This window comes from Agelaius phoeniceus, chromosome 7, assembly GCF_051311805.1.
Source record: "Agelaius phoeniceus isolate bAgePho1 chromosome 7, bAgePho1.hap1, whole genome shotgun sequence".
Lineage (NCBI taxonomy): Eukaryota > Metazoa > Chordata > Aves > Passeriformes > Icteridae > Agelaius > Agelaius phoeniceus.
Genome location: NC_135271.1, coordinates 47,221,927 through 47,235,158, shown reverse-complemented (window position 1 = coordinate 47,235,158; position 13,232 = coordinate 47,221,927). Strand labels below are relative to the sequence as shown.

At 39.2% G+C, this 13,232-nt stretch overlaps 1 protein-coding gene across 19 annotated transcripts in view; it reads left to right on the top strand.

The window, feature by feature from the left end:
* The window catches only part of QTMAN (queuosine-tRNA mannosyltransferase), a 318,519-nt gene that overhangs the window by 122,206 nt on the left and 183,081 nt on the right, over window positions 1-13,232 (top strand). The gene's annotated exons all lie outside the window — the stretch shown is intronic.

The following is a 13,232-nucleotide window of genomic DNA, read 5'->3' as shown; positions in this document are numbered from 1 at the left end:
TAAAGATCACACAGTGTTGTTATATTTGATGTGGTACATCAAACTGTCAATCCAAACTTTTTCTAAAAGACAGAACTATATCTTTGCAGTCTGTAGGCTTGCTGTACTATGAGTATATATTAAATTTGTTTATTAATTTATTTATTTGTATGATTTTAAGCCTTCTCTTCTTGTTAAAGCATTTTTCCTTAATGCATTAACATGAATAAATGCCTACATAGAGCTGAAGTTCTTGAGTCCACTTTGCCCTGTCACAGTGGGTTGGGTTTTCTATTAGTGAAGGATCTCAGAACATGAAAGTCCAGCTCTGTGCGGGGGCTCAGATTAGATCTGAATGCAAGGAAAAGCAACAAAGGTCCACAGAATATCTGGAATCTGCAAATACTTCCTGTGCTTAACCTACACTTTCGTTGCGTGACTGTAAAGAACAGCAAATCTTTGTTCTTTCCCCTCTCAGTTCCCATTCAGCCAGCCCAGAGACACAGCAGAAAGGTTTTGGGGAGCAAAGCTGTTATCAGCCTTCCTACAGTTTACATCTGATTCTGTCAAGAGCACATCAAACCCAGGAGCTTACACCCACTTTTAAATGTCAGAAAAGTTTTGTAAAAACAGGTAAATATATATATACATATATATACACATATTTAATTTATAGAATATATAAATTACTATGAACAGAGATTATGAGTGAGAAGTTACTTTATACCTTTAAAGTTTAGCTCATATACCTTTAAAGTTTAGCTCATATTTGAGTTAGTAAGAGACAGAGCTCTGTTTTTGGATTCAGAAGGGAATTACATCTGCCTTAGGTGGAGAAAGAGCAAGAGTTTATCTTGCTAAGATCCCAAAATGTTCAAGCGGGGTAATTCAACTTCTAGAAAGTCACTGAATAATATCCTGAGTTGGAAAGACCCACAAGGGTCATCAAAGTCCAGCTCCTGGCTCTGCACAGAACCATCCCAAGTCAGTCAGGCTCATCCTTTTATGAAAACCCACCAGGGTATTTCTTGGGTCTGTAATCCAGGACGTTTTGCTATTCAGCTTTATTTAATAAAAAGATGAGAATGTCTCAGAAAGGCCTTTCTTATCCTCTGTGCTGCCAGGAAGGTGTTGGTTTAGCAGCCTCAGGTCTGGTGGATCTGTGTACAGGTAGGGTTGCTGACCGTAGGTTTCAGTGATGCATATGCAGAGTACAGAAGGTTAGAGCCTACAATTACTTGGAGCTAGAAATGTGGAAAGAAAAATAGTCCATTGCTTCTCACAGCTCAGCTCATTTGGATTTGAATCTGGAATGAATTAACAGACTAATCCTGTTTATGGATCATCAGCTGCAGAGGTATTGTCGAAGAACTTGTGTCCCTATTCACTGGAACACCTGTATGTAAAGCCACGTCTTAATTGTTCAGGCATGCTGAATCAGACTCCTCTGCCTCAAAACAAAATAGAAAATATAAATATATGGAATGTCCCAATCATCATCCTTATTCTTTTCCTCATCTCAACAAGGTTGCTGTTCTGGCAAACCCTTGTGAAAGCAATCCACTCTTTTCAGTTAAAAGCCATTCATATGGCGACAAACCACCGTTCTTCCCTTTATATCTGTGTTCATTCATTGAAACTCCAAAGCCTTCCAGCTTACTTCTTGGATTTATAGCCAGCTGGCTGCTGTGTGTAACATGAACATGTTCTGACTGTGCATGACACATTTTTATCTGGTTTAACCCATAATTGTCGTGTTCATTCCAGGCCACAGCTCACCTGCGGGTATTTAATGTTGACTGTGCAAGTTCCCAAAGTCATTTCCATCTCCTCACCTCTGACAATCTGCTGTTATTAGGTCAAAAGTAAAGCTCAGCCCCAAAACAACCACCCAAAACCCCCTCCTTGGAACAGATTTGGATAAAATGAATGTGTTCAAGATGGTGGGCCGTGGCTGAGCCAGCTCCTGTGGGATTAGTGCCCACTTTTTTGCATTTAAAATAAACTCTGGAGTGACTTTTTAACACAAGTGCTTTAATAGCAAATGAGGAGGTGGTGGCAGAGCAGAGAAGGACATATGCACTTACTTTTATTCCTTGATTGCTGATTTTTCCAAGGTTAGTCTGATAAGTGATACCTGTGCATTAGCAGGCTTCTGCAGTCTTAGAAGTCAAAGAAATTTAGTGGAAAGGAAATGCTGAAATACCTTCCCTAAGTTACTGAGTCATCAATGAGAAGCTTTCATTCAAAGCACGAATATTAAAATTTATTACCATACTTCAGCTTTGTAGGAAATACAATATGTTATTATTTTTTCTTTATACAACACCACTGGTTGCTAAAAGCAGCAATAGAACCATTAATTAATAGTAGTAGTCCTGGATAATGTCATAATAAGCAATACAACGTATTAAAGCACATTAATTCTTGCCAGCTATCAGGAGGAACTTTTAGATATTTGAAAGGCCCATTAGGTTTGTTTACATTCTGAGTGGAAGCTGGTATGCTTTGGCAGGGGCTGCACCACACTTTAGTACTTCACTCCAATGGTATTGAATTTCCTGACTGTCGTGCACAGTCTGTAATATATTGTCACCACTTCAGGGCAGCCTGGCTCTCCAGGACAGAGGGTACAACCCAGACCAGGGCATTCCCCAAAGCTAGGGTGTCGTTGCTGCCACAAAAATGAAAAGAACTGAAATTATATGTAACAGAAGCAATTTTCCACAATGGAAAAGGTGATCCAGGAATCAAACCCATGCCTTCAGGTGTATTAACCTAACAGAGCAACAAAAATGTGCTGGGCTTTAAATTGCACTAACAATCTGGAAAGGATTTTCCAACTGGGGTTATGTTAAGTGTTAATAGTGAAACCTGGGTGCTTTTTCCTTTGATCTCTCTTCGAGCTCATATAGAATAATAGGATCAAAATAAAATGCCATTTATATGAACACCTTGTTCTTTTGATCTCGGCACCAAAAATTCTGTCTGCAGCTACAGCCTAGCAAATAGTGCATCTGCTCCTTTTAGTTGGACCTTCTAGTTATCATAACTTTTAATAAGTGGTGTCACAGCCAATTTTCTGTGCAGTTCATGAACTTAGTCGTCATTTTTGCCCTAAGAATCTTTAACTACCCTTTCAGAAGAACTTAAGGTATACAGGACCTGTAAACTATTGGCTTCTGGTTGGTTGTGCATATGCATGTTGGGTGTATGATTTAAACATCTGTATAGTGCAGTGTTTCAAAGTATAGAGTTAGTTTTTCTTGCAGTACTTGGGCAAAACTGTTGAATTAGTGTAGGCTGAATGAGTGAGAATGTTTTAAGGGGAAGAAAAGTTGGGGTAATGGTGGTTTTCATAGGTGCTAGGTTCAGGATCCCTGCTTTTTCCATCAGGGAGGTGATGGTCCCTGTGATGTCTGGGTGGTAGCCAAGCCTTTCACTTCATTGCCCACGTCTGCAGGAAGGAGCACAGGAGGGTTATACCTGGTAGTTATGGATCCTGTTAGTTTTATGTCAAAGTCAGGTCCATGGGTGAACCTGCAGCTCTTTAAACCCCAGGGCTGATGGTCAGGAACGTTCCTTTGGAGGCCATTGTTGTGAGCACTTCAAGTAAAGCCACTTCCTCGTGTGCTTTCAAATCTCTTAGCAAGATTCATTCTCCTCTTTGACTCCCCTGAAGCAGCTGAGCTGTTTATTCTGATGACTGATGGTGTCCCATTGTGATCCCCGCTTTAGCTGTTGTAACCTCCCAGAGCAGAGGAGCTGGGCACGAAGTGCTGTGCCAAATGAAAGCAAATAAACCCAAGTCCTGCAGTTCACCAGTGTCATAATTGCTGCTGCCCAGGAAGAGGGATTAACAAGTGAAGAAACACTAGCTAGGAGAGATCCAGCGGCCAAGCTGAGTCTCGGGTGTCAAATGTCTCTCTCAGGCTTTGCATCCCTCTGTAATTTATATTTAGCTGCTAGGCTGGCGTGATAGGAGCAGTCAGCTCGTGAGGAGCACTGCTGGGAAAGTGTTCAGGCTCTTGCTGAAATGGCTGCACTTGAGCTTGTGGCACACGAGCTGTCCTCCAGCAAGTGGGGTTTTTTTTTTTGCAGACTTAGTTGGCTCTCTGCATTCTGTCACAAGGCAGGAGCATTCCAGAGAGCCATAACCATGGCTATAACCTATAACCCTCTTCTTATAATGTAGTGCAGTCTAATTCATTGTGTGCAATAAAGATACTTTGAGCACCAGGAGCAGCAAGGATGTGTTTGTGCAGCACTGCCCTGGGATTGAAGCATCCTGCTGGGATCAGGTCTCCCTGCTAATGCAGCCGCTCTGCCTCCAGTCCTTCCCTAAGCAGTACAGAACTAATGCAGGAAAGTTTGCTGCTGCAGTTGTCCTAAAACTAGTATCTGCCCAGCTCTTAATTTGAGCAGGTTATATGTGCCTGTTCATCTTCCACCAGTTCTCATTTCCTGTCCCAGAATTCAGACCTACTGTTTTTTGCATCAATTTAAAGGAAGGTTGTGGGATTCTTTGGCCAGGGAGTAAAAAAGCTACAAAGATTGGTAGTTTCCTTCCCTACAATAGGAATGTGATTGCCCTACTTCTGTGATTAGCATGAAACAAGTCAGCTCTGTCATGAAGTCAGTGGGGTACAAGTTAATACAAGGTAGTAAAGGAATAAAACAGCAAAGTCCACAGTCTTTTATGACAAAACCAGTATGATCCTGCTGCAATATAAGGCCCTGCTGTGAATGGTATTTTCTGATGCTTGGATAAGTGCAATTTACATATATACAAAGTGTATGAATAAAGTTATAAAAGTATACTTGGTATTTGACGGTTTTTTCCCCCCTTGAAAGTAATTTTCTATTGTTCAAACTTTCGGCTTTCACTGGTTTTGTTTCTGAAAACCCCAAAAGGAAAAGAAAATAACAAAAGTCCATAAAGGCAAAAGGGATATGTTCTCATTTCAGTTCACAGAATTTCCTGCCTTTAAACAATACAAATATATGCCCTTAGGTTTCCAACATGCTGGAAGGATACTGAATCCTTGAAACAGATCAAATTAAAAGCAAGTCCAGTATAGAAACATCAAGTTGTAGCAGAGTGTCCAATAGATCTCAACAAGAATTTGTTGAGGGGGTTTTAACCACGTTACCTAGACTTACAAAATCATAAACTGCTGAATCCATGAGTGAATAGACACTTAGAAACAGCAAGTTCTAGGCTGAACTGTGCACAAGTAAAATCTGATGCTTAATTAATTGGTGCCTATTCATTACAGGCCCCATTCAAAGCAGTTATTTAATATAACTTTGAAATGTATCCACAAGCAGAGCAAGTGAGAGCAGTTTTTAATGTCACAGGTAGCTCAGTGATGGGCCACCAGCGTTTTAACAGAATTTCCAGGGACTGTGGCTCCCCAGGGATTCTTCTGGCACCCAGATGCTGAAAGGCAGATGATCAGGGATCACAGATCAGCATCACTGTCATCCTGATCTATACCAGAAGGGAGTCCAAGGGTTTTGTGGGGTTTTGCCCCCCGTAATGATACTGCTACCAATGGTATTAATATTTTTAGAGTTTTTTGACAAAAACTTGATCCTTTCAGAGCAAAACTGGAAGCTTCTGGTGTTTGAACAACGAATGAGATTGGGACCTACTGTCAAAGCTGGGGTTAGAACTTGGAATTTCCTCCAGTCCACACTGCCTGGTTGAGATACAAATGCTACACATTTAAACTTCAGTTGTAGCGCAAAAGATAAATGCAAATTAATATAGTAACACATTTTCAAATGGTGGTCAAAGTCTCTGCATTAGCAGGTCCTGAGGGGCAGAGCCAGTTTACTGGAATGCCCTGTGGCTGGGATAGCTCCACTACAAGAAAAAAAAAGAATTTTTCTTACCATTAGAATATTGTATTATTGACAAAGTGTGGTTAAAATCTTGGTGTGCATACAATTATTACTTTTAATTCACTTCCCTGTCTTTTTTTTCAGTTAAACCTTCATGTGAAAGCAGGCTTCACTGCTTATTTATTTCTTGGGGTACCTGAGAAAACCTTGAATAGTTCAGGTGAAGTATGTGTTTTCCTGAGAAACACACAGAAATTTGCATTTGCGCAGGCGAGTGAATTATCAAAACCAGATGTAACCAAGTGGAACATTTTACATAAATTTATTAAAATCATTATTTACCTGTAAGTTATAAGAAGGGCTTAGTTGCACTAGTTTGCTGCCAATATGTACTGCCAATAATCTGCCAAAAAGCAGCTTGCTGACAAAATCCCTGAAATGGTTTGCTTATGATTGCACAGAACGTTACAACCCCGAGTCAAATGAAAACCTACTATAAACGAACTCTTTGATGGTGGATTCGCTGGAATATGGTATTGATATATGGTGTACAGTTTATGTGGATTATGTATACTGTGCAAGAAATATGGATATCTATTAAGGGTAACATGATATGTAATCGGTTAGGACAGTTATTGTTTTCAGTGTTTGCTAGGAATAAGATCACAGGGTGACTGCTCGGTTCTGAAATACAGATAATTCCTGTGCTGCCCAAAGCACCAGCAGGCCATTTCTCCAATTAATACAGAAAGGCTATTGAAAATGTAAAATATCTGACTTCCATACAGAGTAATTTTAAAGGCAGCTTTACTTCTAGGAACAATTTATACATTACATAAACTTGTATTTTTCATCCAAGTGTCATTTCGAGAATAGCAAGCCTAAATATTGGAGGCCATGGGGAAACATAATATTACGATAATGTTCTTTGGTGCGGTTTGGAAGGTTTTAGGAAACATTTGGAAGTATTTTTCTCATAAAGTCACTTAACTATTGAAGTGTTACACTAGCACTCCCTTCTGCATTGTGTATGTTGCAAAGCAGCCTAGTTAAAGGGGACATTCATCCCCTATATCCTGATTAGAAGTAGTTCCAAAAACCAGGAAATTATATGTTACAGGATCCTGGGTTTAGTTTAATTAAAAGGAAAAAAAAAATTTCAGGTGTGGTACCAGTTTTCAAACACCCATTTCCAGTTGTGTTTAGCAAGAGGAGATACTGTATTGGGTAGAACTCTTTGTGAAATTTGCATTCTCTAAATGAGCACTTGAGAGCTCAGCTGGTTGTTGTTTTGTTTTTTTGTTTTTTTTCTGTTTAAGGAAACACTAATGAACATGACCAATCCTTTAGAATCCTAAAGAGTCTTTAAAACCTTGCAATTCTCAAAAGCCTTTTTTCCCCATAGTGCAATTCATTCTTTTGAACTTCTGCTAAAGAACTTAAGTCAACAATTTCTAATTTCTGGCAGTGGTTATCAAGAGGACTCTTAGGGCTCCAAAAGTTACTTTGTGTCACTGGTGCAGCATATCTACATGGTCATAGTGTTTAATTTTAGAGAAAATTACTTTTTTTTTTCTGAACTATTAATTAATCCAGGTATTCATATCTTGCACAAAAAAACACATAAGTTATTTTCACCTGCACTATAAAATACGTATTTCAGTTCATTACCATCTTTCTGAGGAGCTCTTAAATTATCAGCATTCCATCATTCTATGATGGACATAGAAATTATAACTGCAGAGGTTCTTGTAATCAGTGTTAAAGGACTTGAGAGAATTAAAGACATGAACTCAGAAATAATATATTTAGGGTCAAACTCACTCTTATTTGATGTCAAAGAGAACTTTTCCTTTCCCTTTGCCTGTTTCACTGCAGGCTAGAGTTTTGCATGGACTTTGGGCAATAATTTTTGGCACACTGGCACTGGCTGCCCTGAGAAGCTGTGGCTGCCCCATCCCTGAAATGTCCAAGGCCAGGCTGGAGCAGCCTGGTCTAGAGGAAGGTGCCTCTGCCCATGTTAGAACTTGTCTTTGAGGTCCCTTCCAAGCCATTCTGTGAATGAGAGTTGAAGAACGCTTTTGTTAAAATCCTGGTCCTCTGGAGTGTTAGAGTACACCTGGCACAGGGACCTCAATGTTAGAAATTCACTGAGGGGAAGGTTGAGAGGTCAGTTTGAGCATCCTCCTTAGACTGACCTACATGACATCTTAGAGCATTAAAAAAAAAAGAAAAGTGTAAATGTTAATTAGAAGTGGGAATTTTTGACAGTGTCAAATGTGGATGTTGGATATTGAGGGATTTCACTCAGAAATTATTTGGAAAAACAGGTGGAAGTTAAAATTTGAGGAAAGATAATTATCCTGTTGGCCTTCTTCTCTCTTTACTATTGAGATCTCTCTTGCTTTCTTCATCTTTCTTCCCCACTCAGATGGATTAAGTTGAGTCCAAGCCAACTGCCCATGGTCGGTCTGGATCCAGCCTCTGTTCTCCAGGACCACCTTTGGATCCTGCCTGTTAATCAGGCATCCATTGCAGTCTCAGGGTTGTTGCATTCAGCTGTGTTGCTAAAACAGCATTATTTTGGCTGTTTTATCAGCAATAAGTCAGACCTTGTGATGTCCCTCCCTGTTTTAGCTCTTGTCTAGGTTACACACCAATTCTTCACTCTGGCCAGGAAGGAAGATGTCCTGGTCTGCTTCAGCTCTCTCCCATACTGTTGTTATTTAATATCTGCATGTGCAAACTGCATTCTTGGCCTTTGGTGAGAGTTACAAATTTGACTGGAGGAGGTTCTTGAGCAACCTGTCCAGCTGCATGGGCCTTCCAACCTCAGTGGTTCCCTGAGTTTCTCCTCTGTCGTGGGAAAGAGAAGACAATGATCACACCTCAAATAAAATTTCATATTCCTACATCCTGCAGTTTTCAAGCAGGGAAATCAGTGTAAACCATGCTTATTGTACCCAGGAAAAGGCACATTCTGCTGTGGGAAGACAAGCTGAGCCTCAGACCTTGGATTTTCTTTTGCAATGCCCTTCCCAGTGCTTAATCTTGGCTCTGTTCAGTTTTCTTTCTGTTCTCTCTCTTTGCTCCTAATCCTTGTCCATGCTTATAAGCCCCTAATATTTATATGGCATTATCTGTGTTAGAGATTACTGCTGACAAGTAATCTCTTCCCTCTTCTGAATGAAGAATTACAGCCATTGCTGAAGATCAGAAAGTGAAATTAGATCCCCGAAAGTATGTGACAACTTCAATAAACCCTAATATCAAATTCCCTGAATATTGGGGATCTTCTTTCAGGCTTTTAGGTTGGAACTGTAGTACAGCTTCAGGACACCTGACCACACTCAGCAACATTTTTTTTTTTGCTGTAGGGCAAAATGTGACAGTAGTTGAAGAGGAAAAAAAAAATTAAAAATTAACTATGACTATTCTCCCAGTTTTGTAATTTCTTGCAATTTTTTGAGAAGTAGCTAAATATAAACAGCATCAGTTTTATTGTTATCAACTGATTCATAATATTAAAGATAAAATATAAATGTATGATTTTATATATCAATAAGCATATACTAATGGAGTTGCTGTCTGTTCCAGTTTGGCACCCAAAAATCTGATTTTTTAATTTTTTTTTTTTTTTAACTTTATTTCTTAGAATAGAATCAGCAAAATTCTTGAGCTTTGAAAAAAACAGCTTCGGTATTACTACAGTGCTTGGTCAGTAATAGGTATGCATGGTTTGGAGCAACCTGGTCTAGTGGAAGGTGTCCCTGCCCATGGCAGGAGGCTTGAAATGCTATAATCCTTAAAGTCTCTTCCCACTCAGACCATTCCAGAATTCTATTATTTTTAAACTTTTTAATTACAATAACTCTTACTTTGCACCCAAATGTAACTACATTTACAGAAGGGCCAATTTTTATTGCTTAAAAAAATTATTTATTTATTCCATCCATACTTGCAGTCTCTTGAGGCAGTTGTGTAATTTGGTCTAACCTAAACCAGCACTCCAGTTCATCTTTCTAATGTGGTTTCTATTCATTGAGCAGTGACATCATGGCCCTTCCATCTTTTTTTTTTTTGTTGTTGTTTTTAATAAAATGGTGCACAAAGTAACTCTTGGTGCCATGGAAAAGAAACCAGTCCCCATAAATAACTTTCCATTAGGGCAAATAAAGTGCAGTGAATAAACACATACGGTGGAACATGGCAACATATCACAAAAAAGAAACGTGTGTGGGAAAAACACATTTCTGCTTCAAGGAAAAGTACATGGATTTCTTCAGAGAGGGGTTTTGTGGCATAAATGAAAAGAAAATATATAATATATAGGTTGTGAGTTAAAGAATCAGTTACTCACAGTAGCAAATATTTAGATTGAAACTCTGAATTTCAGGATATTGAATTTTTATTACATATGAACTTAGTTTAATATTTAACCCATCTTTTTAACTAAACATCTAGACCCAGTATGCAAAAAGGGAAAGTTTTCAAGGCTTACTCTTTGTAGAGCCTTCATAAAGTTTTAAAATTGACTATTCAGTGTGTTGGAAAGCCTCAAAAATCTGAATAAATAAAAGAAATTTGAAAACAAGTTGCCATACTAAAATTAGATATCTAAGTCCTCACTGTTTGTTCTGAACTTTCAGTTCAGAAACAGTGAACTGCTTAGTGTTTAAATATATATGAGTTATGCATAAAAGTAAAATATTTTCCATGGTTTTTTTAAATATAAGGGGACAGTACCTTTTGGAATCTTTTGAAAGTGTTAATATTTGTAAGCTTTGATGATAATTCTTTTTCTGGAAAGTTTCACATGTGCAAGAGTTCATTACAACAAGTCAGTAATAATAATAAAATGCTTCTCCCATTCTATTTAAAATAGAATGTTGTGGCATTTTTCTTGCGTGACTGGTGTGTTTTGTAACTGAGATTGAGAAAAATTGTGTGTCCTTCTCAAAAATGAAATCCCACTTCTCTGCTGTGGTAACTCTCTAGGTGGTTTTATAGAATCATGGAGTAGTTTGGGTCAGAAAGGACTTTAAAGACAATTTCATTCCACCCCCTGCCATGAGCAAGGACACCTTCCCCGATCCCAGGTTGCTCCAAGCCCTGTCCAGCCTGGCCTTGGACACTTCCAGGGATCCAGGAGCAGCCACAGCTGCTCTGGGCAGCCTGTGTAGTGCTTCACCAACTTATGATAAAAAATATAAAAATTTAAAACGTTCTTTTTTATAGCTACTCTTTCAAGCCTGTGTCTGCTCCTGCTCCAGCCTTGTTTCTCCATAACCATCACGGTGATGTAGAAGTTCTGCAAGCTCTTGATGTTTTAAATGACTGAGATCTGGGCAAGTACTGGATGGAGAGATACCTCTGGAAAGGGGCAGAAAAGAAGAATTAATGTGAGTCTGGAGGAGCAAAAATGTGCTGCAGAAAACGTAAACACAAAAAATGCACTAACTAGACATTGTCTTTTCCCAGCATGCTTCTGGGAAATGCACAAGAACAGGTTTAGATGACTTTGTGTTGTTATTAGTTTATTTTCAGGTCATTTATTTAAGTGTCATAAAGAACATTAGCTGGTGGTTAGGGACTCCAATATCCATTATATCATTCCAATCATGTGGACAAGTTTATACTACACATGATTTACAACGGTCTTTCCGCCGTAGAAATTGTTCTCCTCAGGTACAAGGTTTTATTCGTGGTTGTATTTAGCAAAATCCAAGTGGCTGAGCACAGAGACGTCTTCCAATCAAAGTCCAAAAATTAATGCCTTTCCACGAACACCATGGATTGCAGCAAGAGCTGTTTATGGCTCTCTGCCTACATCTTTTATCATGTCTCCACTGTTGTTAGTAAAATATACAGAACTACTTTATGCCAAAACAATGGAAGTTAATGCAGATAACTTGTTCCAAAGTTAACCATCAAATAAATCTCTCTCTCTTTTTTTTTTCTTTCAAACTGTTAAGTGAAATGGTGTTCTAAAACTTTTAAAAATTGTCAAGATGATGAATACTGTGTGTGTAATACAAGTAAATACCATGGAATTGATTGCACACACATGTCTTAAATAAAAGATATTAAAGAGTATATTCCAGAGAGAAATCGGTGGAGTTTTATCTAATATTATTAGGAATTCTGCAATGACAGATCAGATTTATAAGGGTTGAAAACTGAGGAGGAAACCTGTTCAGAAACAGAAATGGTACAGTGAGTGGATGGTTGGCCAGGAGATTAAAGACAGGCAGGGGGATAGAGCCTGCCTAGGTAGCCTGACCTCTCACACCTCAAGCAATTTGTCTTAACAGCAGTAATTTTTCAAAATATCTTAGTTAAATTTGGGTTGGTAAATCAATCCTTTCAATGCAGTCACAACTTGGTAGTTTAGGAAAAACCCCTTAACCTGTTTCTGCTTCAGCTTTTCCCATGTGTAAATATTTAAAAGTACATTCTGACAGGGCTGTGTCTGTGCTTCAGAGGAGCCACCAGCAGCCAGTGTTAGGTCTGTGACCAAAGGCTGAGGGAATTGGGATTGTGCAGCCTGGAGAAGGCTCCAGGGAGACCTCAGAGTCTCTTCCAGTGCCTAAAGGGCCTGCAGGAGAGCTGGACAGGACTTTGAACAAGGGGTGGAGGGACAGGACAAGGGGGAATGGCTTCAGCTGGCAGAGAGCAGTTACATGGGGTATAGGAAGGAATTGTTCCCTGTGAGGGTGGTGAGGTCCTGGCAGAGCTTGCCCAGAGAAGCTGTGGCTCCCCCATCCCACGGTCCAAGGCCAGGTTGGACGAGCTTGGAGCAACCTGGGATAGTGGAAGGTGTCCCTGACCATGGCAGGGGTCTTGGAATGAGATGGTTTTCCAGGTCCCCTTCCAACCCAAACCATTCTTTGATTGTAGGATTCTGTGTATGGGATTCAGCCATACCAAATTTCTACTTCTAAACTCAGAGAATCTGTTGCTGTTCTATTTGAGAAAAGGTGGACTCTCACCCAGCTCCATCCTCCTTTCAGATAGTTGTAAAGAACAAGAGGGCCTCTACAACTAGGATAAAGTATTGCTACCAATCTTAGAAGTAATGCTGGCAAAAATTCTGAGACTTTCCTGGCAGAGTTGCCCTCCTTCTTCCAGAGGTGTTTGCATTATTTTATAAATAATAATGCAGGTAAATGGTTTTATTCTCCCTGTTGATGCATGTGTCATTAGGGAATGCATGGGTTTTTTTCACAGGTGCCATATTCACTAAAATAAAGCATATCTTCCTGAATTCATGTTGTTATTTAGATGGATGTAAAATATAAACCATATTTTACCTTCTAATGTGCTATTACTTAATTAGTTGTCAGGTGAAACTTTAATCCAGCATAAACACAATACAGATTTTTTTGTTTGTTTGTTTGTTC